This window comes from Leptinotarsa decemlineata, unplaced genomic scaffold, assembly GCF_025532065.1.
Source record: "Leptinotarsa decemlineata unplaced genomic scaffold, Ldec_3_MD MMD2_tig00026354_RagTag_RagTag, whole genome shotgun sequence".
NCBI classification, from domain to species: domain Eukaryota; kingdom Metazoa; phylum Arthropoda; class Insecta; order Coleoptera; family Chrysomelidae; genus Leptinotarsa; species Leptinotarsa decemlineata.
The window spans coordinates 9988358-10015837 of NW_027412702.1; the positions used below are offsets into that span (position 1 = coordinate 9988358).

General features: G+C 32.9%; 1 protein-coding gene across 4 annotated transcripts in view; it reads right to left on the reverse strand.

Moving 5' to 3' along the window:
* The window catches only part of unc-5, a 706638-nt gene that overhangs the window by 250946 nt on the left and 428212 nt on the right, over nucleotides 1–27480 (reverse strand). The gene's annotated exons all lie outside the window — the stretch shown is intronic.

Consider the following 27480-nt stretch of genomic DNA (forward strand, 5'->3'; position numbering starts at 1 on the left):
GGCGTAGCGGATTTGAACATAAAGTAGCGGAATTTTCTACAAATAATCAATATTGAAAAAAATATCGAAGAAGATGAGACAGTGGACAGCACTCGAAGCTGACAGCTGACAATTGAATAATTGAAGGCACAGTCAATACATTATAGTCTTAGTAGCTGAGGCCATTATGTGATGACACAGAAGAATATTTTTGATATTTTCATTAGTATCATAAGCCATATAACCTTCAATATCTTGGAACTAAAAGTCTCGACTGACTCGAGTTCTATGAATTATATGGAACAGTGGAAATGGAAGATACTTCATCTGATTGTAGCTCGACCAAAAGATTTACCGCAGTTGAAATTGAAGGGAACGGAACATGCTCAAAAAATAAAAAAAGTCTAGAAAAGAAACTTTCAAGATTCGTTGTCTGTTTCTAACTCGAAAGGATGGATACGACCTGTCGCGAATGATCGTTCAAGAGCTCAGTGTGACTATACGTACGTGAATAAATTGATATTAATTTTCACTTTTCAAAATCATTATTTCAAGCTAAGAAATATTTGATTGAGACAACAGCTTTCAAAAATTAACTTCTGTAAATTTAAAAAAGTAGGTACCATCTACTGAGTTGAGCGGTTGAAAATTAGCATGATCCTGATATCTGATATAGGCGCATCCGCCCTATCCACAAACAAGCGTAGCGGAATATGAAGCAGTGTAGCGGAATTTTGGATCATGTGTAGCGACTTTATAGTTCATCTAGTTGGCAACACTGAATATTGCCTAAGTCTATCATATTCCTGTAGTAACACAATCTTTGTCCAAGCATTATACTGACGTTGGGTTCATGTCGACAAAAAAAAATCCAAGAAAAAGAAAATACATATATGTCCAAAAGACTGTGCTATCAGGACGAGATATTTACACTATTGAATTAATTACATTTTTGTTTACTGGTCTTCTCTTTGTAGCAGTTTCGAAAAGATTTGCATAAAACATTATTTCATTTGAATTTCATTAATGATAACATCACAGATGCACAAAGCCAAGACCAATTTCTTTGATATCAACATAATTTATAAAGATAAGATACGACCGATGAAGTACTGTCAACCAATAGTATTGAAAGGAATTTGGCCTCTGGAATGAAAAAAGGTGTAATTGAATGCAATTTTCTGTAGCTATAAAAATATTGACATAAGAAAAACCTCTGCAGCAATATTTTGTAGGCTGTCGAAAGTTTTTCACAGTATGAACCTCATAAATATGGCTTTGACGGCTCAACTTTAAAACTACATTATTCATTTTGGAAGTGATACCTTCTTATGGGAGAGCAAACAGCTTCGTTACGTAACGCGTTACGACAGGCAGGCTCCTCCTCACGTCGAACAGACGCTCCTCACACCTCTCTCCGTATGACTCAATATTTAATGTGCGATGGACATATACTGTTGACAGTGAGCACGTAACCTAAAACTATCACCGCTTTTGAAAGTGGTTATAAAAAATTTGATGAAACAAGCAGAAGCTGATCTTTGGAACGTTCCGTTGGAATTATCATATCAACATACATGAAATTTAAGTAATAATTTAGGTATTTGAGTAAGTGACTTCTGGGCCCCACTCTGTTTAAGTGTATACAAAAAACATTATTGTATTGAGTGAAAAATGCATCTGGATGTGGTTTTTATTTCCCAACAGTCCTTAATGTTCTGCGAAACAAGCCAAACAAAAGGGTATATCATGCCTTGATATACGAGGCTCAAATAAATACAGTCAATTACTTCCTACTCTAGACTATATTTGGAATTTGCTTTGAGTGAAGGATTCTTTCAAAACTGGGTTTACTCATGGATATAACTAAAGACAACCACAAAGATGATTTCAGTTCGAATATGATCACAAGTGTAATAACAGTTCCTTAGTTACCTATGTAATATTTTCCTACGAACATGAAAAATTTTTGAAAAATTTGCTAACCTTCTTCCTGTTTCTCTAGTCAGAAATCAGTTTCTAAAAAGTTCATAAAAAGTGTTACATTTTGAAGACGCAAACTTGATTGGCGATTTCTGCACTTCTGATGTTTGCGAAAAGTGCTTGTTTTGAAAAAAAGTATGAAATGAAATTTTTCATAATAGTAGAATTGTAGGTAATTGGAATAATTTACTTTTCCTGCTACAGCTGCGATACGTTTTGAGGATTGATCACTCAATTTCAAGTATAGCTTGAGACGTTAAAAATACTGTAAAAAAAGGCTCAAAAACCAAAGACGGCTCAGGATGTGGAGTGTGCTCCAGATCACTAAGCCTAAGGATTAAGTGGGGAATGGGAAGAAATACCAGCGTGGTCCAAACAGAACTGGCTGGTATCTCAATCGCCACAAAAGAAATAACCAAGAAAAAAATTTCTGGCAAAAACATAACAATCTGCACTGATAGCAGACAAGCACTATTAGCCTTGAACAGACAGCGTGTTACTTCGTGGCTTGCACTAGAGTGCCACCAAGATTTAGCCAAAGCCTCGGTAGATAATAACATTATCCTGAGGTGGGTTAAAGGGCACGACAGGAGTAAAGGTAATCGCATGGCTGACTCTTTAGCCAAGAAAGCGGCTGGACTAAGAATTTTAGGACCCAGTGGCACCCACGGCCTGATGCTCAATCCTTAAAGAGATGGGATGAAAACAAAGGATGTAATCTTGCCAGGATCACCTTGAGCGACCCTGGGAAGCTGGCGCCGAAGAAATATCTGGCGATGACCAGGAAAAATCTACGCCTTACAGTAGGTTTTCTGACTGGCCACTGTCAGCTAAGGAAACACCTACATAATATGGGGCTAGTGGACACACCTCTATGCAGGATGTGTGAACAGGAAGATGAGACTGTCAGGCATGTCCTGTGCGAGTGCCCGGAGTTATCGTCAATAAGAGAGTGTGTGTTCGGCGAGTCTTGGCCTACACCTGCCGATATAAAGGAGATGTCTCCCAGCGACCTGTCCACCTCCTGGAAAGGACAGGATGGACGATGACCTAGGAGGACAACTCCTCGGGAGGATGTACAATGGGTCACATGTGGCCTAAGTGCGTGGGCTTACACTCACCTTCCCTACTCTACAGATACAGATACTGCAAACGAATTTTTGTAAGCACAGAATATAAACCACAAGCCACAATTTCAATTTCTCAGTTTGGATTAGTAGAGTATCAGGTGAAGTATCTATCGCATTTATTCCATTCTTGTATAAATATAAAAAAATAGTTTTCTATATCTATGATTGATGCCCACGTTGATTAATATAAATACGTCTCACTCAAAAACTTTCTCGCCTATACTAAAACATCTTCATGTTTCTGACAGTGTAAAAAATCATTAAAGTTAATCGTATTTGTTCAGGACGTATTGAGGGACGCTGCAACGTTTTTAATATGAAAAATCTCATAAACCCGCCGAAATACTAAGCAGGAGTCAGACACGGAACGTATTAGAGATATTAACACATCATCTGCGGCTACTAAACATTGAAGTTCTAAAGTTAAACTCCTAAATCTAAACATTATAAGCACGGATGAAATTTTAATCCCGGTTTATGGAGAAAGTCAAACAGAACTCGACTTTAAAATCAATTTTCAGGAAATATTCGATGAGAATCGTGAAATGAATGGCTGGAAATGATATAAAGTGGCAGAACTTTGGTATAATGAGGGGCGATTTTCAATTAATCATGTTGGTCACAAAATTTTAACGTATTCATAGATCAAAAGTTTCAATGTAAACCGGGTATAAATCAAGCTAGAAAATAGAAAAACAGATAAAAATACTTTCCATGAATGTACTTAATTTAATTCAGAGTTGGAAATGAAGTGAAATGATTCCTGAAAGACTTTATTCGAGAGTAGAAGAGACGAATAAGAACAAATACTATGAATATTTTACAATTACTTTGTCTGAAATAAGTCTTTATTATCAAAATCCGCGAAAAACAGTGTTAACATTTGCAATTTTAGTTATCAGACGTCAAAAAATTCATACGCCTTGTTAAATGACTTTTGGACATGCATGGAGTATTTTCTCATATCATTTCATTGCCATTCTACTAATTTTCTTCAACACAGAAAAAGTGTTTTTCGAATCTTCTCGCCAAAGTCCGCAAGTGAATTTTTTTGAATTTTTTCTGTTGCATGCGGTTGAAAAATGAATTTTTGAATATTTTCTATATCATTTTTATTTTCTTTCGTGTATTTAATTTTGAGTGTGCGAGTAATAAATGTATCTAACTGTAATTGAATAGAACTAGCATATACTTCATGAAAATCCATATTAAAAAACTAATCAATACAATTTATTGTATGATTTTCACTAAAAGGGTTTTACAAAAACCACGACACGTGTTTCGTTATACAATAGCTTCTTCAAGCATAAACAGTTTATGCTTGAAGAAGCTATTGTATAGCAAAACACGTGTCGCGATTTTTGTAAAACCCTTGATTAGTTTTTTTTTGATATCTCACTGTATTTTTTTCTGGTAATGACGGTAGGTATGTAGAGTCATTTAATGATGTAGTAATGTGAAATATAATTTTCATTACATGAAAGATATTCTAACTATTCTAACAAATAACAGAAGAACCACAGTTGACCCAAACATGAAGTTTACCAGAAAATATCATCATAATCACCTTAATTTATTTTACAAACGGGGTGGTGACAAAACCTCCCTCTCAATGATTTTGAGGGGCTGAAATGAACGCCTATATCGATATCCAACTCCAGCTGAGCCATTTTAATTGAGTTTGAATAATAATTAAGAAAGTTAATAGAGGAGTTACTGCTCATCTTCGAGATTCGTTGTTCTCATCGGCAGAGACGTTAATTAATTTGTTAGCTAAAACAATCGTGGAAAAATAGCTGGAATTGATTAGTCTGCAGAATTTTCCGGTAGAGTTAACTTGGGAAAGCGTAGACATATTAGCTGAATAAGTTGAACGCTATGAAGCTCAACATCTCACCTGGAGCTGGATGTTGATATTAATTTTCCCCCCCGAGTTGAGAGTTTGTTTGCCTTCAGAAACTTTTAGGAGTGCAGACGATTTGATTGGATAATTTATTAAAATCACAAAACTTCAAAAATGATCTCAGATATCGTAACTTTTTTATTTTGATTTTATCGATTTTGATTATGAATAATATTATTCATCATTACGTATTTCAACGTTATTGTCTTACACATTTCCTCTTCATTATTTTTCATTTAGACGTTTTCTATTGAAGATGAATGATAAAGACTATGGTAAAAAAATAATTCTTATATGACATTTTATCGTTTTAGACAATCGAAGAATTAAAATTACAATATCGTACTTGAAAGATGTACACTACTATAACCTTGATTTTACAATATTTTGCTTTTATTCATTTATTCAATTATCAAATCGACTCACAAATATATGAAATAATTGTCTAGGAATGGAAAAATAGAGAAACATTAAAAGAAATCCTTCTATCTTTTGAATGATTAAAAATATTCAGCTTCTTGACTTGAATAGACAATTTTGATATGAAGCTGACAACGGTTGAAATTTTGAATATTTTGTTGAAGTTCTTAATATCTTGTAGAGAACATATTGATACTTTAGCCAATTTTCAGTACACTTATGTTGTTTTCTGTTTGCTTTTCATATCAGCAGACCCCATTCATAACATTTTTTTTTCAGTGTTCAGAACTGTCTTAATTTGGAATGTAATTGACAAACAATGAGTTTGGCGATTATGGATTCTAATCAATTATGTTCGATTGATACTGAGATGAGTTTATGATTCCGTTTATTTACATTCGTCATCATGTGTGTGGTCGTCTATTTCAGATACGATAAAAGACGTATCAATCACAAATATCAAAAAAACCTTTCTCGATATAACATTTCTACTCGATCCTTGACCCATGGGAATGTTCAGCAGATTTGATTGACGAAAAATCTCAATGGACACCAGTAGAGATATAACATTCAATTTATCGCACATATTCGACTATTCGTTCGAAGAAAAATATTACTTTGACCAGACATTGTAGCGTCGAAACGAAAAGAGCAAAAGGCATGTAGAAAAATGGCAAAACTTTTCCCAACGACAACAAAGTCCCATTTTACGCAGGTATTATGCAAAAACGACTGCCTTCCCTGGTCGTTCCCGACAAAGGAAAAATAAAAGTGACAAATGCATTTGCGCATCCGTACCATGAGAAAAAAAGACCGATTTATTATCCGAACGCAAAACCACACAGAGGAATAATAACTCATCTATATAAAAAGCTTTGTTCAACTTTGGCTCTGGCGGACGTAAAACGCATTTATTTCTCCTTCTTGCCAACGGAATCTTTACTCCCGCAAGTAATTTATTATGATGTTAATTCTTGCACAGAAATTGCTGAAAACTCGCATTGTTATAGAAATTTGTTGATAGTTTTAATTTGCTTCGAAAGCGAGGTGATATGAGTTGATCTCAGTATTTTTATATGCTATAGAATCGCTTCAATCTATGCGCATTAAGTTGATTTTAAATAATCATCGAAAAAATACCGGTATTCTCAGAAGTTCAGACAACTCTTTTTGTTTGGAAGTTTTTTAAAACAGGTGTTTTGTCTTCCTACTTCTCCATCTTCATACAAAAAATGTGGGAACCTCCGAAAGAAAGTGGGTGGGCTATTTCCTCCGTATTTATCTGAAATACATTTCTATGCATGATCCACACATTTCTATAAATAGGTAGATTATTTTGAAGTAAACTACCAACTTTCTTCATTTCGTCGTTCTTTGTACGAAGAAGGAGAAGAAGAAAGAAGTTATTTCTCAAAAACTATCCTAAAACATATATTGTTCAAGATTTGAATATTGTATGTGTTATTTTTGTTATTTGTTTTTTTTCCATAAATGTTTATACTTTGTACTTGAGACCGAAATGTCATGTACTTGACCTAGCTATGGTTATGATCGAATGAAACAGGACTTTGTAAAATAAATTAAATATATTTTTGAAGTGATAAATTATGGGAGGGTAAACCGCTTCGTTACCCAATGCATAACGGCTCCAATTTGTCTAGCTTCCCTTTCTCTCACGCAAACGTCAGCAGAAGGCAGGCACCCCCTCTCTCGTCTCGTGCGTTAGACAGTATTATAAAAATCTAACCAGCAAGCACGTAATATTCTTCAACTATGTGAAACATGGCTTGAAAATGATGATACTAATTTTTATGTACAATTATTAGTATCATTATTTAATCCTACAAAAGTGACAATTGACTTATGCTGGCTATAATATAATTTACATACACAAACTAATCAATAAAAGATTTCATTAGTGAATAACCTCTCCATGAATTATCATATTGATAAACATAAAATTCAAGTAATAATCTCAGCTATTCTCAAGTTAAATAATTAAAATATTCAATAGTGCAACTAAGATCAGTTCAAGTTATCACTTATTACGAGGGTCCTGAGACACACATGTTTTTTTCTTTACTTGTCAATAATTCAAACTTGGACTTCGATGACAAGAAATCTAAACTTAATGGAAGTGTTTTGTCTACTCTAGTAACTAGTTTACTAGTTTTTTGGGGGTTTTATGCATTGAAATTTGGAAAAATACAGCGTTTCGAAATCCCAATCCACCTATTAAAATCGTTCCAACATTCCGATAGGGTAGAAGGTATTAAAATTCGATGAAATCCAAAAAGACCTGGAGTGGAAACACTAATAGAAGATTTACGAGTCGCCGTCTGTATAGAACGCCACAGAGTCGAATTAATGAATTTATAGAGGTTGTTAAATTTGTTGGGACTTTTTATGAACTTGTTTACTTCTTCTAGATAAAGGATGTAATCGTAAAAGGGAATACTTATTACTTACTGTTCTGGAAACGAGGATCGTTAATGTTTTATGTTTGAGTATGATTTGAATTTGGAAGGACAACTTCAACGTCATTTCTGACTTGAATATAAATAACGATGATTCAGTAGATGATTGAATGAAATACGGTAAACCAGCGGTCTGTGATATCAATTTCAGGGAACATTTTGACGTACTATACAATACTATATCCATACCTTTGATAAACTGAAGAAATTTCAGAAAAATCATCATAGATCTATCGAAAGAAAAAACTTAATATAGCTAATCAAACCCTTAATAACCATTGAAAATTATGATAAAAAATATTATTGCTGAAGTATGTTTCAAGGAGACTATACATCTAGATTCAATCGAATATTAAATATAAAAATAAATAATCATATAATGGAAACCTATGAACTACTAGTTTCTTAGTACAGCGTGAATTTTCAATGCTCGTCAATTTGTTTTATTATTTCTTGATTTTTTCTTTTTTATATTATGATATTGATATGCAATATCCGAAATTTTCATATACAGACAGAAATATACACCAGCAGAAATATATACTCTGCATGTACATCACATTCCACATATCAAGAAAAAATTTCGATAAATTTCAAATTCATTTTGATATAAATTAAATATAAAAAGCAGAACTCTATGAGAATTTTCCCTTCATATTTGACTCATTTCAATATCTGTTAATTGAAAGAAGTTGACTGCTGGGTATAATTTCATAAGGCTAAAATTAAATGGGATAATTCATTAACAAATAGCAATTTTTCTGTTAAAGAAAGCACATTAAGTTTACCTAATGGAGAATAGAGAACTCATATATAATTTTCTACTTCAATCATTTATTTTTTTCAGTTATGAAAGAAAAATATTTCAGTTGAAATTCATTGAAAAATATGATGTAATGAAGTTTTTGCTTTCTATGAACTTTTGGCAACAATTCAAGAAACAAAGACATCAATGCAAAACTTGGACCGCTTCTTTCCCCTCTTGAAGGAAAATATTCCACGCATCATCGATAAGCTCAAAAATGGATCCAGACCGAATCTTCAACAAACAGAGACGCAACTTTCTCTGCATGCAGATGCCGAATCGAAAATAACTTCGTAGATTCCTTATTCATCAAAACTACGTTATCCTGTTTACGTCGTGAAATATATGTGCATCTTTTATCGAGAACCAGATCTGTCCCTTCAACCGTAAGAAATACTTGTAAGTTTGCATATTCTCCGGTTTTCAATCCAATTCAATAAACACGATCAGTAAAGTTAGCTGACAATTTTTTTTTCGATTTTTGGAATACTGCATCTGGATGAACAGGCATGTTTTTCGATTTACCTGCAATGCACTTCCTGTTACATTGTAGAATTTATTTTATTTCCTGGAATTTTTTGCCAAATAACAAATGGTTCACTCTCAATCTTGGTTTTTCGTTAAAATCATTTAATTCCAAATAATCTCTCTATTCCATTGTATAATCATTCTTCCTTTCAATAAGCTGCTTTAATTGTTTTTTCACATTCTTTTTTCTTGTAACGATAATTTCGTAATTATTCACTGGATGATCTAATAGTAACAATGCTGTTTTCATCGAACAAATACTTTGGGATGGAAACATGGAAAAATAATGGAAGATAATAGATAATTACAGTTATTTTATCTGAGGGATTTTTCATCAACATCAATGCCATCATGTATAATTCAAAAATTTAGTCCAATATTTGATAAACAGGCTATCTATAGAAAAAAAATTCACCCCAAAAGTTTTGTGTACTTATTCTCCATTCAGATCCTTACGAAAAACTTTCGTTTTCATACGAGGGGGAATATGTTGTGGCAAGCAATATATTATTTCCTTGCCCTGTTAAGCTTTCACCTGAACTTTCACCTGAGATAATTTGAAAAATATTTCGGAATAGGTTTGTTTCTAATTTCTATGGATACTTTCTCCATGACTGAGAATTGAAATAGTGTTACAATCATTATCGCTGTTTTTCTGACACTCTTCTGTTCATTGTTGAATATGGGGAAAATGTAAAACATGGATTTTATAGAAATTTCCATCATTATTTTGAAGAAATACTCATATAGACGGAAGGGCCTTATAGAGAATGAGTTCGCTTGTCGATCCCTTTATTATTTTCGGTTGATTTACTTAGTTTCACACAAGTCTGGTCTTTGAAATTTAAATAGCCAAATATATTATCAATTTTGAATAATGAAAAATGATGAACAGAAAAAAGTACATCAGATCGAGATTTTTGTTTCGAACATATCTCTGAATAAAATTAATGATGGCTCTTCAATTGATCACCTACGAATTCATGCAGCTGAAAACTTAATTCATTCAGTACGAAATTCCAACTGTTTTTGTTTCAATGGCGTATTATTGAATGATTGATCTATATCATAGGATTTTATTGAAAGTACATTATAGTAAGGTGAAAAGTTTTATGTCATATGAAAATATAAGGGTATTTTATTATAAAAATATCAAATACAACCGAAATCACTCTTAAAGTTTTTCCAGAGTTGCCCAGCTTTTTGTACTGGTTTATGAATTTTATCTTTTTTTAGAGACATATTATTTAATATAATTATCAAAAAATTATTAGTCTTGATGTATCTCAGTGATCCAAAACACAAAACATATCGAATAACAATAAGCAAGTACAGTCAGAAACATGAATACCCAATGTATCCTACACATTTTAGTTAACTATCATTGTCCTGAATATTATTACCAGTCTATTGTCACCTAATATTCTCATACCGCACTAGAATTCTGAACATGATTGATACTATTTATTTGCAAGTGATCAACATCGCTAATGTAGTTATGAGCGCACAAAAGAATGTCCTGTGGGGTAAAATCAGTTAACTTTGGAGGCCATAATCAGTATCTCACCTCCAGATATTCAAAACCAAACTGATATTAGTATAAGATCTAAATCCATTTCCTGTTAGTCAGAAAGAACTATAAGACTCAGTTGTGGCGGTAATCTTAACTGAAATTCGCAAGAACTATGGAAGGATGCCTCAGACCAAGCTGCTGACGATTCCTAGAAGAAAAACTAAACACTCTTCTTTCAGTTCCGTCCGGTAAATAGCCTCTTGCAGCGACAGCAAAATAATGATAATGTCGCACATACGCAACTTGAATATCGATGGCTCAACAGATCGCCTCTCAATTCAATTTTATAATCATTTCTTCTTTTTCTACACCGTTCAGGTATGTTTATTCACAGCTGAGCGAGCAACAGGAAATTATAAAAATAACGCTTCGTTGCAGTCAAGATCAGCAAATAATGAATAGGAATAATAGTCGAGGCGTGGAAATAGAACTAGATTATAGTACTTGTACAATTAATTACTGAATACTGATTGATGCAAAGTGCCAGCTAGGTAAGATAATTGCGATAGTGACCACGCTGTGAGCTCGTCTATGAAGAGGAATGATTTGGCTTGAATGTACTTTCAAAGGGCAGGTATGATCGCAGTCAAACTGTAAAATATTTGAAATAGTTTTTCATTGATAGCTAAATCGAAAATCTCTTTCACTGATATTAATGGATATTAAATTCCATCGTCATCATTCTGCTTTGAAGCATCATTTTATCTCATCTTATTGTTTTGCCTTTATTCATATGAGCTTTTTCTATTTATTACAATAAAAACTACTGCGGTTTTCCTTTTTCAATTCTAATATTTTTCAATATCCTGTTGGTGCTTTTTTAAGACTTTTTAGTTGTCTTCTCTTCTGAGAAATAACATTGATGATGGTAATTTCTATTGCTTGATCAATTTTCATCATTCAACAAATATTTATATGTAGAAACCTTTTCTACATATTTCTTTTTAGGAATTTCTGGTTTGTTTTTTGTGTTTTTGTAGATTACTTCTATGATATGGCTTTCTCTTCATCTTATAAGTGTGTTGTGAATTTCTTTACTATTTTTTCCATTTTCACGAAATAAAAAATACTTCTCTTGTGAAAAAAAGTTGCAGTCCATACATGTGAAAGAATTTTTCTCTCATCGGAAAGTTCTGGTGTGTGGGAGAAATGTGTGTTAGAATTATTCTCAATTCCTTAATAATTTGTTTCTATTTATACGTGGTGAATCAAATTTTTACAAACATTCCAACCCAATCGTAGAGGAGTATTACCATACTTCCAATACAAATATCCATTGTTTTATTTCCAGGTAATATCTTTCACTTTTGCCCATCACGAAGTTGATAATCCTAAACGGAACTTTCTGCTATTGTTTTATATTTTATTTAGTTCATTATTCGTTGTCTTCATTATTTCCTTAGGCTGGTTCAACTTTTTTATTTTTCTGTTGAAATATACTTCATCTCTTCGGTTTACAATTATTGTCTTCAATTGCTTTCATTGTTTTGGTATCTAAATATTTCCCTTCCACCTATAACAGTTTTTTTTCACTCTTGAATTTTTTAACGTATCATCTATATATTTCTTGTTTATATATTGATTCTCTGTCTTATTTTTTGTCAGCCATACTATTTTTCCCATTTTCTTTCAAGACACATCCCTAGTAAAGATTTTATAACTACAATATTTTTAAGTACAAAGTTAACTGCTACTCTCTCTGAATGTGACAATGATATTATCATTTGATCTATACCTACCGGCATCTTATTTTCGTTTAATTGTCGTTGACCTTGCAGTATTCTTATTTCTTCTCTTGTTCGATCGCTATTCATTTTCCATTTATACTAATTTATATTAAATTTTTCAAAGTTATTTTCTCTCTTTCTTGTACGATAAATCACTTTCAATTGAAAATCAGGATTCACCAAAACTTTCAATTTTCTCAATTTTTGAAGCAGACTGGTTCATCCCTAACTCAATACCTCCGGAACTAATCGCTTTTCTGTCAGATCCATTTCCATGAAACCATCTGCGTAAATTGAAAATTACATCGAAATTCCACCTTCCTGCATAACGTATGCGCGTCTATTTACAATAATTTCATAATATATCGCTTCGCCGCAACCCTTTATCTCCTTACAATATATCATGTACCTCCTGGTATCCTGCACAAAGGCCCGCCGCTTGTTTCATTAACCCCGTTCAATGTAGATCGAATTTACGTATCATTTCATTCGGAATTTTAAATTATTATCTTCCCTTTTCCATTAGTTTGTAGATAAATGTTGAAGAGGAGCGTGTATGCGGAGAAGACTGCTATCGGATCGGCTTCCTGTATGTAACGAATCCGCTGCCACATGTGCTGTCAATTATAATGAATTTCTGGGATAATTATTTGGATAAGTAGTGGCCCAAGAGTGGAACTAAATTACTTCAGGAGTATATGGTCATTGGCGTACCGGGAAATCATTGGTAGAAGTCCCGTTGATCATATTTCCTGGTAAATGAAACAACTGGTCGAATTACAATTTGATAATATATTACATGAGCCTATATTTCGGTCTTTATACGAAATTTGTAGAGACTAGAGCATAATTCAGGATGTCTTTCGTTCAGACTTGATTTGTTCTAAACCCTAACCTCATTCATAATTGAACGCTCAATTAGAACTAAATGTCTGTTACAACCAACAGTGCAGGAGGCTCCTGGTAACAAATGACGGTGCCAACATGAAACCTCAACTCAAAAGATACTCAGCTTACATTGTCCAAAAGAGTTGAATGCCTTGGGCTTGATAACTTGATAGTTGATCGGAAACTAATTTGAAAAATCTGCCAATAGCGAAAAAAAAAAGATCTTCATGATCATAAAAAAGAATTTTCCCTTATACATTCCTGTCGTTTATTTGCATTTTGCTTGTATCGACAGTTTTTCCTGAAGAGCCCTAATTTATTCATGTGTCCTCCAAATAGTCAGTGATTAACACATCAATTATGTTAAGCCTATCTCTGCTTTACCGGAGCAAATCTTTTTCCAGGCAGTTTATAAAAGTTTTCTCACGTTTGTGTGAAGAAAAGTCCCTCTAACACTCTTGAGTTCATCAATACCCGGAGTACGCCATCGCTATCTGTAATAATTTGAATCCAATCATTTGGTTGAAGTCTCAAATTGATATTTGTTGTGTATTATACGAGAGACTTCCATATGTTTTGTGTGAACACATTTACCTAATGTTCGTTCCTCCGCCTATTCCGTGATTTCCATAGAAGATTATTACCACATGTAAAAGAGGTAGATTCACGCTGTTATTCTGTTATACCCAAACTAGCTTTGCTCCTAACTTTTTTGTTGTATTAGCAGTCATTTGTTTCATCTTGGGCCACCAAACCAGAGGAGCGTTATGTTGAACTTCTATTGAGTACAACCAATGTCTGCTTTCATCGGCCATACCTTTTTGTGGGTATGTCTGGTCAGTATCAGTGCCACATTTTCCTCTATCTTATCTACGTGTTATTTTCGGGTCAGTCTAGGATTTCTTAAACTTAAAGTAAATTTAACCACGTAGTTTTTGGAGGCCTCGTAGGTACCTCTATTGGTCCTATTGGTGAATGCTAAATAGATTATTATAAATCCTGTAGAATCACACATCTGTATATTAAAAGAAGAAACATTCAGTGTCTTCAGAATGCACTACATATCTAACATGAAACTACATATTGAAGCCTACTGAGTCACAAATTTGAGGTTGAGCCAGAACTCAAGCTCTTCAAACTTTTTGGAATTTATCTTTTCCCCATTTATCAATCTTAATTGCATAGGATGAAAACTAATGCTTTTGGGGCAAATATTTATATTTTTTTTGTTGAAGATTTTAATCAGATGACCATCAAATCTGATAAGCGAAAAAATAGTATACTTATACACAATTTACACAGGGGATAGAAATTTCGAAACGATGAACCCTATTTGTGAAAAGAGGGAAAACTTTATATCGGTGTTTCGCATTTTGATCGTTAAATGTAGATTGCATCAAGTGCAATATATATATATATATATATATATATATATATATATATATATATATATATATATATATATATATATATATATATTTTTGTTGTTACTTATCAGTTGTCTACATAGATCATTGTTGAAATTATAGAAAGACGTTTCCACTGTTCCAATTTCTCCACGTCACTGACCTATTCACCGAGTCAAGTTTGAAGCGTGGGTTTCTAAGTGCATGCCCGTGTTTCCGTTCAATCCCTGTCGACATGACAGTGTACAAAAATATACCACCCATAGCAAAAAAACAATGGAAGTCCATCTGGAAACAGACGAAAGTAACTACATTCTGAAGTGATGCAAGTCAGGTGGGTGTTGAACAAATGAAAAAATGAGGAAGGGCATGTAAAAAATTGTATTTTATACACGAAGAAAAGTTACAGTCTGTTATATTATTATCTGAATTATCAAAAACTCCAGAGAATATATGTTAATAAAATATAGGAAAATATCAGAACTGAACTATTTTAGGATCATTTTAGCTCATGATGAATTCTGAGAAAAATGAATCGACTAATGAAACAGTTACAACTAAGATGTTAGTAAATTCGCTTGACAAAATTTTTTTATCCAAAATCTGAAATAATAATCAAATCTCTCCCAAAATTCGCTGATATTTATTTTAATTTTGAACTTTTCTTCACCCTCAGATTAATTTTTCAGAGCCTGTAAACCAACAGCAAGTATTTTACAGAAAACGTATACATTGTACTTTTAGCAAATACAGATGTGTTATAACAACCATTTAAGAAAGAAAATGGTCAGCTGCTACCAAACGACACTTTATATCTAGACGTTCACCGATTCAAAAGTAAATTGATGAACATCGGTGCTAGAGATATTGTTCTTCCTTTGACTCAATAATATTCGCTTGGAAATGGTGATAAATCCTTTATGTATAATTAGTGGTCAATCAGAATTGTTTTTGTTACTGGAAAAATGTTTCAGATCTTTAAAGATCAAATTTTTATGAAGAATAATGAATTTTCAGTTTGTAAAGTAACACAAGTTTTTACAATATTGCAGTATTCCACTACAAGACTGAATACAAATGTATGTTATAAAAGCGCATACGTAGTTATAATTAATCATTTTGTCAACTTGGGAAGTTAAATAAACTCATTCTCCGAAATACTGTGGAGACATTAAAAATGGATAATGTTGTTGGTAAAGCAAAGTTTTGACTTTCTGCTTATCTATCTATTATAAAAATGTATCCTTTGAGTTTAGGTAAAAGGTGTTTTTTATTAAATATTGGTGGTTGATATCAGAAATACTTTACATAATGCAAGAAACGGACGATTTAAAATAAAACCGATTGTGCTTTTTTTCTGCTTGTGAAAAGAATTATTGTTGAAATGATATTTTGTTTGGTGTCGGTGGTTTGACATGGTTTCTTTTGTGTTGAAATTGATACTGTTTTGTCCTTAACCATGTCTACAAGTATAAAAATTACAGGTTATGATTCCATTTTCTCTTGCAATTCGCAAAATGGACTTCTAGATTCTGAAAGAAAACGCTATATTATCGTCAATTACTCCTAAAATTCGTATACTCTCAAGAGAAATTACAAGGCATTTAGCCCTTTTAGCAGGATGAGGTTTTCGACTGAGTCATTCCCCAAACAGACTCATCCTTCATTCCTAATATCTTCATCGTCCCACTCAACAGTCATTACCGTCAATTACCGATGAAACAATAAGGATAAACACCATAAATTCTACAATTTTTTTAATTGACCTTCATTTGTTTCTCGGCCCGCCCGTTGTTTATATAAAATGATTTGCATGAAATTCGCGTTTGTTCCTGACAGTCTGGCGAGTCGTACATGAAATATATAGTTCCAGTCGGTTATTCCGGTTTATGAAAGAAAACTCAGGAACGTAATGATCCATTTATTACATCGCAACACCTATCAGGAGAGGAGAGTCTCTTCAGTACTTTCAGGAATATACCAAACTGACAATTGAAATCGCAATGATATAACATGCACCTGGCAGGAGGACGACATTCAATTTGAAAAAATTATTCATTTGTATAAAATTTAGTGTATTATAAATAATAGCAATCAACGACTGAATTCTACCTTGAATAATTTTTCGTCTATGACTATTGAAAAAAAATTATTTATGTGACATATGCAAGCAACACTTTATTGTAAGAATTTCACTGGATTCACATAAATTAAAAAAAAACGTGTGCGTCCTGGGCCTGGGTTATTCCTATAATTTAATGTATATCAATATGATAATATAAGAAAAGGTTATTTATTAATAAAATATTTTATTGATTATTTTGAGTATGTACATATATTATAGCTATCATAAGTAAAATTGTTACTTTTGTAGGATTAAATAATGATACTAATAATGTACATACACAAAATCAGTATCATCATTTTCAAACTACGTTTCACATAATGAAAATATTGCAGGTTATATTTTCATAATACTGTCAACAGTACATGTCTAACGGATACTAAACACTGATCGTCTGTCCTACGAGAGGGGAGGAGCCTGCCTTTCGCCTGCCGGATAAACTGGCACCGTTACGCGTTGGATAACGAAGCGGTTTACCCTCCCATAAAATACGCTGTATAATTTTGAAGGTATTCAAGCTCGGCTATGGAAAAATAAAATTGGTAATGAAAAACTGAATGAACGACAAAATGAATGTAAACCACATATCAGTACGAGACAAATTGGAGAAATGGAGGATGTTTCATAAATATCATCAACTGATAACATATTCTGAATCAAAACACTGATGTCTTCTATATACGTGAGTTCACAGCTTCGACACCAGATTGAAACAGTTACAGTGAGTACAGGCCAATGGTCACATTACCCTGAATAGCCATTTCATCTCAGTCTTCCCTAGTCGACAGGAATTTGAAGTAAATCATTTTTAGATCATCTGCAAATGGAGACACGAGTAAGTATTCGGTCTAACAAAGACACTTTTTCCACACCAGAATAAAAATACTATTTCACGACGTGCGTTTCGCTATACAAGTTAGCATCACCAGAGATGACTCTCCTGTTGATGCTAACTTGGTTGGTGAAACGCATGTTGAGAGACAGTATTTCTGTGCTGGTGTGAAAAATCTTTTTCTAATATATTCATTTCACGCCATAGGTTCCAAATTCAAATTTGGGATTTTGAATGACGTTTACGAGTGGAAAAAGACTAACTGAAAATCCCATTAATTTTTCTTCAGAACAAACCCGACAAGTAATATAAAGTAGTAGTAGGTCACTGCCACAAGGTTAAGAACAAATTTGGGTCAATCTGATATTTAAAGTATATACACATGTGGAGACGTTCAGATTTCGATAAATTTTCATCTGAAACATCGAGTTCAGAGGTCAATGTGGACGTTAAAAGTCGAAGTTATCAAGCATTGTGAAGAAAGTGTAAAAATGTATTTTAATGTTTCTAATTTAAAAATCGATGTTGAGAAAAGTTCCAGAAGCAATTGGTTAGTGAGTAGTGAACAATCCCATCAAAGAACGAAAAAGCTAACAGATACTTGAATTTCCCTCCATACCTCAAAAACAGATTCATAATTTTATAATTCATTGAATCATCTGATCCCGCTTTTCTAATGTTTCTAATTTGAAAATCGATGCTGAGAAAAGTTCCAAAAGCAATTGGTTAGTGAGTAGTGAAAAATCCCATTAAAGAACGAAAAAGCTAACAGACACTTGAATGGACCTCCATAACTCAAAAACAGATTCATAATTTTAAAATTTATTGAATCATCTGATCCCGATAAATCAAGTAATAACAGATTTCAACGGTAGTGATTCAGAGTCTGATATTGACAGTGATTCTAGTGAATAAAGCTATAACAAACACAATAATTTATGCCACTACAATTTTCTGAATGTATCTTTGTCTATCTTGATATATCATTCCTTTTTTGCTACTACGAACAATTTTTACGAAATTTCATTATATTACGTTGTTTCAAAAGCGTTGACCGTTTTTATCAGTCTACTTTGAACTCTAATATCTCAATGAATACTAATTGAATTTAATCGAATTTGAAAATGTCAATTCGGTATATCTGTGAAAATACTTCACAAACTATTATATTCTTCGCAATGCGCATAGAAAGCGGCTAGTAGTTGCAGAAGTGGTGTAATTTGTTCGATCGCTCTGAGCTATTGGTTCTTGGATCTTGGACAACGATATATCGACCATAAAGGTATTTCATGTATCAGTGCAACGAATTGATTCGCCTCGAGAAACATACTCGTATACGTCGTTATTGAAAAGGTATAGTGTTTGTTGCATGTTTACAGGAGATCATGTCAAATTTGTCTGCGAGCTGTGTATTGACCAATCGGTTCGAATGTCATAATAGTCAGTCATTTACTTGTAATTCATTTGAATAATGCATAAATATATTTTATTCTGGAAGTGAATTTTTTAAATGTTATTCGAGAAAATATGGACACGTTGAACCGAAACATGTTAATGTTTATTCAACTTTTCCGTTTTTGAAGTGATAACTTCTTATGGGAGGGTAGACCAATTCGTGACCTAACGCGTTACAGACCTATTCTGACTGGCTTCCCTTTCTCTCACGCATACGTCAGCGAAAGGCAGGTTCCTCCTCTCTCGTCGGACACACGCTCAGCGTTTAGTGTGCGAACATATACTGTTAACCCTATTATAAAAATCTAACCAGCTATGTGAAACATGGCTCAAAAATGATGATATCAATTTTGTGTATGCATATTATTAGTATCATTATTCATTCCTACAAAAGTAACAATTGGCATGTGGAAGCTATATATGTATATACATAAAAATCAATGAAAGTTTTTATTAATGAATAACCTTATATTAATATACATAAAATTCAAGTTAAGTTTTTCTTAAGTTAAACAGTTTCAATATAAAATGGTTAAACTTTAATTGGACTATTTATTATTGAATTAGATTAGTTTAAGTTATGACTTCTGTCGGGCGTCCAGAGACGCACTTATGTTTTTTTTTTATGTACGAGTATAAAAATATGTTCATTTTGAATAAAAAAAAATAAATACAAAATTGAAAGATTTTTCAAATAAGAAACCACACGACTATTATTCCCTTTTAAACTTTTGGACATTTGTATTGCCATGGGAAAGGAGATACTGACAAGGAGTCGCTTTTAACGTAGAATGTCTGTTCCCTTGAAAACTAAAGTTGAGGTATTTCAAAATTTTTTTACAGTCCCAATTTCAAATAACTCGCTCATGGTGACTCATTTTAACTGGAATAAAGTGTACGTACTCAAACATTTATTATTAGCTTAATGCTGACTGTAGTGGTCATTAAAGTGAAAGTTGAAAAGTAAAGCAAACCATCATTTCATTGGGAATTAACATTCATTTCATTCTTTCTTCGAATCTCCCAATTCACGATTCATATTCAGCATATCCAAACCATCCTCGGAATTCAAAATATCTCGCCCACCGTAAAACTACCATACCTATACATCGAGTTACGGTCGCATTGCAAACAGCTCTAATTAATAGCCGAACACATAACAATTAGCCGAAAACAATTAATTAGCAATATAACGCTCCAGTAAATCTCGACCGGGAGAATAAAACAGTCAACTACTACTGAAAAAGTGCTCGCACCCAGACCAGAAATCACGGCGGAATAATTGTCCTTTATGCTGATTCCCGTCGCCTAAAATTTAACGACATGAAAGCGGCCTGAACAATAGAAATTCATGTGTCCCGCTAGCCAGGACACATGGCCCAGAACGGGAGCCTGCGGGACCCCTGTTGGACCAGGAAACGAGGACGTGAGTTATGACAGGAGGCGGTTTTAATATCTCGCTGTTACACCTCGTCCTTGTCGTGATTAAAGATGCGGAGGACAGGAAGGGAATCTTGGAATTTCCGAGGATGATGACGGGCTGAAAGGGAAAGGACTAAAATGAGGGTTAGGATGAGGTCCATTCAATGTGTTCTGCTCCAGATATTCCGGTATATTTGCAGGATGGAAAGTTATACGGAAACGTTGAATGCTGAATTCCTGCGGTTCTCTACTGTCAAACTAATTTGTCACCAAGCACAAATAATCTTTTTTGTGATTCGAAGGTAAATGAATACTATTTCTATATTACTCATGATTGAAAGAAAATGTGAAATACAGCAATTTTTATTCACAAAAGCCCTTGAAGTAACAGATATCCCTCAAAAATTGTCGAATAATAATAATAAGAACAACTCAGTAGCACTTGTGCTAACTGAGTTGAACTTCGCCTTTTATTATGCCAGCAACTATCTCTCTAATTTATTTAAATATTTGTATGTAACTACAGCTGGGTAACAATAAAGATGATTATTATTATAATAATTATTATTATTATTCGGTGCTGTCGGCATATACCCATCGACCCTAAGAGTGCTTAATTACCACCTACGGTATTTTTACGGTATTGACGAGACACCGGTGACGACCTATGATCCGGAGATATTGATTACGATGTGGGAAATGAGAAGTAGAAAATTTATTGGAACTATTCATTTCCCAGACTTTGTAGACTCTGTTCTTGGTGGATCGAATATCAAGATCATGTCGGCTTACCACACTGAGGCAGACATCTTGACCAGACAAATGCTGTCATTCTTGCCTCTTGCATCTGCTTAGGGTACATGGTTATCGGACAAAATGCTAACTTACCTAACGGTGTAGGGTATGGTCATTGGTTGATGATGCTAACATGCGTCCCGATATTATCGGAGCTCAGGAGACAGGGCCCGACGAACTCAAACTTAGGGAAAAACATTTTATAAAAAGGGCACTCTGTTAAAATAGTTATTCTGATTGTTGGGGTCCTTGATGAAATGATGGCCTCTCTATTCTTGGTTCTCAAGCTCATGTCGGCTTGCCGCTGTATGGCAGAAAACTAAGCAGGACAAATGCTAAGGCTGTCATTCTTGCCTCATTGCGTCTGCTCAGAGCACATGACTCTCGGGTCCAATTACCTTAGGTGTGAGGAGTGGTCATTGGTGAATGACGCTGACGCGCAAAAAATAGGAAGATTGAATATAGAAATATTTCAATTGATACAACGCAAATGTAAAATAGTTACATTATTATATACATATATGCAACCAATTTTCTAGCTTACGAAGAGCTTTTCGAAAGTTTGAAAATCAATATATACAAGAATTCGGATCATTCGCTCAATTACTGAATAGAATTGAATGATTCTTTTGTTAAAGTTGTTTTCTAATGATAAAACTGGTATTCACGTCTACTGTAGAAAAATATTTTTCAGTGAAGATATCTTTTTGTTTTTCTTACAAATATGCCGATGCAAATAAATATATGAAAATTGAATACTCCAACCTTATTTTTAATAAAATGAGGTTTATATGATTCCTCCTAATTCTGTCTGGAATTCTAATCAAACAAAATACATTGATGCTTTAAAAAAGGTGTTTAGAATAAATTTCTCAAGTTTGCTCATTATAAAAAACATGGAAACTATCCTGTTAGAAATTATGACTACATTCATCTTCTGAATGTATTTAATTTTGTGACATTGAAAAAAGACGAGAAATTGCAGATTTCATTTTCATCTATGAACTGATCAATGGTGCTATGGACTCACCAACCGACATTGTCCCAAATTAATGTCCCTCAATGTACGTCCAGATTAAATGTTACATTCCGCATTAATGAGCCATTTCTACAGTCCAGTAACATCTATGTGCCGGGTGTCAATAAATATTCCATAGATTTATTTTTTTCTACTACCCTGAATCAATTTAGAAATAGTTTGTATAGATAAGTTCCTAACTGAATATCAAAATGTTCACTTATACTTCCATTTATCTAGAAATAATTACCTGCTATATTAATGTATACTCCTTTCAATGGGCTTTAACCTGTTGGGTGTATTATAATAATAAATAAATAAAACACCCACACACGATTATATTCTATGAAATATTCGAATGAACAAGAGTTTAGAAGAAATTCTAAATTTGAGGAATCCTAAAGAGAAACCTCCATTGTTCCATAGCATAGTATTCACAGTTGATATTTTTACTGACTTGGTTAATATTCGAATCCCATGTCATATAACTGCTGTGCATACATATTTCTTTCGAAGGTGAAGTAATTTCTACGTCTCCTATCTTGGTGCGGATTTTTTATTACATATACGTATTATATTTCAGAAATTTTCTATTACCACTATCTAGGTTTTCTGCTTAATTAAATATGTTGCTGTCATTTCGATTTCAAAATAAAAACTATGTGACGAATGGAACTGGCTGAAATTTTGCAATCCAACAAGATAACGCATGTTTCTCGTTTCGATTTCGTTGTTGTCATGTTAGTAATTAAAATACAAGGCGTGCCCAGACTTGATTGTAGATAAATATGGCACTTAAAAACTTGCCCTGCAGCTGAAGAATTCACGAATATCTTGATAAGCAGTAAGAACTCAGCGTGACAAGAGTATTGAACTGATCTTAATAATAGAACGGAATGTATGACAAACAAGTTTTGTCAGACATTTGATGTTTTCAAAGAGTTGAAGATAACACCTGTTTCGATTTCAAAAACAATAAATGAAAGACTCTTTCCGATGTGCGTTTCAGTAACTAAGTTAGCGTCTTCAGGAGATGAAGAACATATGGTGATTTTTTTAATAACGGCGTTGGTTTGTTCTTCGAATTAGACCAAAAATAACATAAACATTTATCACTAACTGTTAGTCAGGTTTATCAAAATTGTTTTTATTTGCATAATTGGCAAAAAAAATGACTGTCCTGAATTTATGGAATTCAGGATACGGTAATCAAACTGTAAAGAAATCTTTCATCAACTTACATCGAAGTTCTGTGGATGAATGACATTTTTCTAACTGATTTTTTATTGTCTCTCTATATGTTCTTGGATATCATGGACTATCCAGTTCAGAAACTACAGGGATGATTTCAGTAGACAGGAAAAGGCAATGAACATTCTTAAAATCTGACTACGTGTCCTCAACTGTACACAAACAAAAGTTATTATTTTATGGGATATGTGATAATTCGAATTGAAAAATATGTACTATTTTGGTTTCGACATTTGTTTACGTAGTTCTCCACCCACTTGAAAAAAACACAACCGAATAAGTGAGTTTCATGTTAACACACTAGGTTATGGATTCCGTCAAAATATTTTTAGCTGGAATCGAATCCTAAGAAGAATTCAATGCAATTTTTAATAGTCAAACACAATAACGGTTGATCTATTCTGAAGAATTTGCCAATTGCTTATTGATTAATTAGATATTGAACTGGGGCACAATAAATTGAATATGGAAATAGTTTACTATTGTGTAATAATTACGATGATCAACTTACTGAAATTGAGTAGCAAGTATTTATATTATTTTTGGTCTGATTCAAAGCACAAACCAACGAGTCCAATTTCAAGTCTATTAATTAAAAGAATCACTTATATTGCTGCTGAAGGTGACATAAAATTTGAAATACAAATGCAAGAAATGGCATTATCACTTAACAAAATGAAAGAACTATCGAATGATAATCAAAACTAGCTGTTCAGCTCTTGGATATCCTATTCAGAATATTGTCATCAACATTCGTTAGGAGAATACAAAATGTCTCTATACGGAAGAAACCGACAACGTAATCGCTCGTTAAGAGATTTTATTTGGATTCACAATGTTGGGAAAATCGAATTTCCCTTGACCTAAAGAAAAGCGAGCAGGTGTGCCGAAGCGAGCAATAATAATAAATGTGTTGATTTTAGCCAAGCACAAGTCGAATCCCAGATGTGTTTGTGTTTTTACGGAGGACTAAGATAAATCTATAAAGAATCGCTCGTAATGTCCTCGGAGAAATGAAAAGAAGAAAAATAAAGCGTTATTTAGGTTAAATAGACTCCAATTCTCATGTGTTGTTTTACAAGCTCTTGGTTGAGGAAAGTAACGTGCCAGTTTGCAGTAATGAGATATTTTAGTTCGAAAATTATGAATAATTTGTTTGAATGTTTGGAAATCAATTACTAAATATAATTGAATGATGATCTTAAAATTTATTTTCTAATTATGAAAGTGGTATTTAAATGAATATTACACAGTAAGGTTGGTAGGTACAATATCCTCAGTAGTTTTTATCACATGATCAATCAATGAGTTCTTAATGAAAGGTGGTAGAAACTATCATGATACAAATCAATGATATACAGGTTGGTCCAAACGGAAACGTTCCATTATTTTTAGATAATACTTACAACTCAAGATCAGTCAGAAGGTTTTTTTACTTTTTGATGTTGCTTGGTCTTCACTAATTATTCTTTCATGGTTATTATGATTAACTCTGTGAAATCACAGAAATATATGAACATTTTCATAGATATCAAAAAATGCATGTCCTAGTAAAGCAAAGTTAAATTTTCAACTTCGAATTGAAAACCATTGAGATATATTCCATATATTCTAGGTCATTATAAAAACTTTGCGGATTGCAAAATAACACAAACAAGTGGTACCTAATAGGCTACAATTTGCTGAAACAGGCCTCAAAAGAAATTGAAGAAAATACAACAAATGATGTAAACAAATATAATGCAACCTTCAACTGAATCATCAATATTTCCCTAAAAATCAAAATTTGAATTTTGGTTTCACAGAAAGATATCATTGTTATCGCTTTACTTTGATTTCCCCTTGATAAATACTTAGGAACCAAGGAATAATATTTATGATATTTCATAGGAATCATTCCATTTTTGAATTCAAAGGTACAACCCGCTTTCAAGAAGACAGCAATAGTTTCCAATGTTTTGACCACCTTGTATACTATATATTGAAGAATCAATTTAAATTATCATTATTTTATCAGTTTTTACGAAATTGAACAACGTAGAAATCTCTTTGAAAAATTTGTAGGTTTTGTTAACGAAATGTTTTTGTTGATTATATTTTGATGGTTCTCAATCGGGTGATGTATTTTCTATCTAAACCAACCGCATGAGGAACAAAATAAGCAATGATGCCATTTTACAGCAAGATAACTATTCTTCGAAAATGTCTACCTCCATACTTTGAAAAATTAAAGAAATTGATATTCAAACATACTGGCGATTTGTAGAATTATCCAAACCTTTCATATAGCCACTTATCCCAATCTTCTGGCACACATTTGACAATAGAATCACCCCTGACTGCTAGATCACTAATAAAATGACAACCGATAAAGGAATATCAGCACATACACATTATGATTCGAAGAAAACCAATCATTATGTAGACATTATCATAAATTTCCTCTGCAAACAATGGTTATGGTTTTGTTAATTGTTCGCGCAACATCGTTGATAGATACATTATGAATTGGTGTGAAAAATGTACAACATGCGAGTTGATGATCATTCGTTCATTGTGATACAAACAGGAAAGTGATCCATTGTTTAATGACGAATGGCTATGTCTGTAATTATGCCTGTAGAAGAAAAGCGTATACAGAGTGATGTAGGCTAATAAAAACAAATTTTTCATTATTTCACAAGAGTATACGGATGAGAATTTTGTACAACGTATAGCCATTGATATTACCCGATTTAGAACCAATGCACCATTTTTTAAATTTATAACATTGCAGAATTGATTTATTTGAAGAATGACAGTTAAAATAATGAAAAATTGGAAAAAATTTAAATGAAAAACCTGCTACATTATATGAACTAAGAGCAAGGAAATAGTTTAGAAGGTATAACATTATTCCATTTGTGTGGAAGTTGCTTCAGTTATCATTGTATTTGCATTATATTTAGCAGAAACGGTTTTTCACTAGGAAAATGACAAACGGATATATAAATTTGCTCGAATTTTGCAGAATAACGTTTTCCAAATTATGGATCATTATGCCCACCTTATCAGATAATAATGCCTATAAAATATTGTGGGAATATTTGAGTATTTGTAGTACCAAATTCGTCTGCAAAACAATTCATCTGAGCATCTAATATTGTTATAAAAATTATTCACAATTCAGGCAGAATCTAAAAAATCTCCAACTGATAAACCGGCTTTGAAAAATATCGATACCTGAATAAATAAAAAATAATTCCAAAAATCCTGCATGACTCCTAAAAAACAAAATCTTCACGGTTTTTTCCAAATGAGAGTTAGATAGATTTTCTCAAGAAAGCCACAATACCCCGTGATACATAAATGAAAAAGATTTTTAGAATTAATCTAGATTCTAGATAATCATCCACATCTCAGAAACGTGGTTGAACGTTTCTAAGATATGGGGAATATTCGAATATTATAATAATAATAATAGCCGTTTTTATTAATTGATAATACAAATGAGGAACAATATGGGAATGAAAAAATACATACATACATCTATCAAAAGGCAAATTTGGTTCTTATTCGAACTTATGACTGAGCTGAACAAGTGTTCTTTTCCACTCAGCAAAACAAAAAAAAAACAAAAAAAATTAAATTAAAAAAAAAAACAGTTACTACATATTGGCATTCCATACAAAGAAAATGAAGAAAAAATGGTATTTTTAGCTATTTTTATAGTAATGCACCGAAGTTAGTTTACATGATAGAAACAGAAATAAAAAAAATCGCA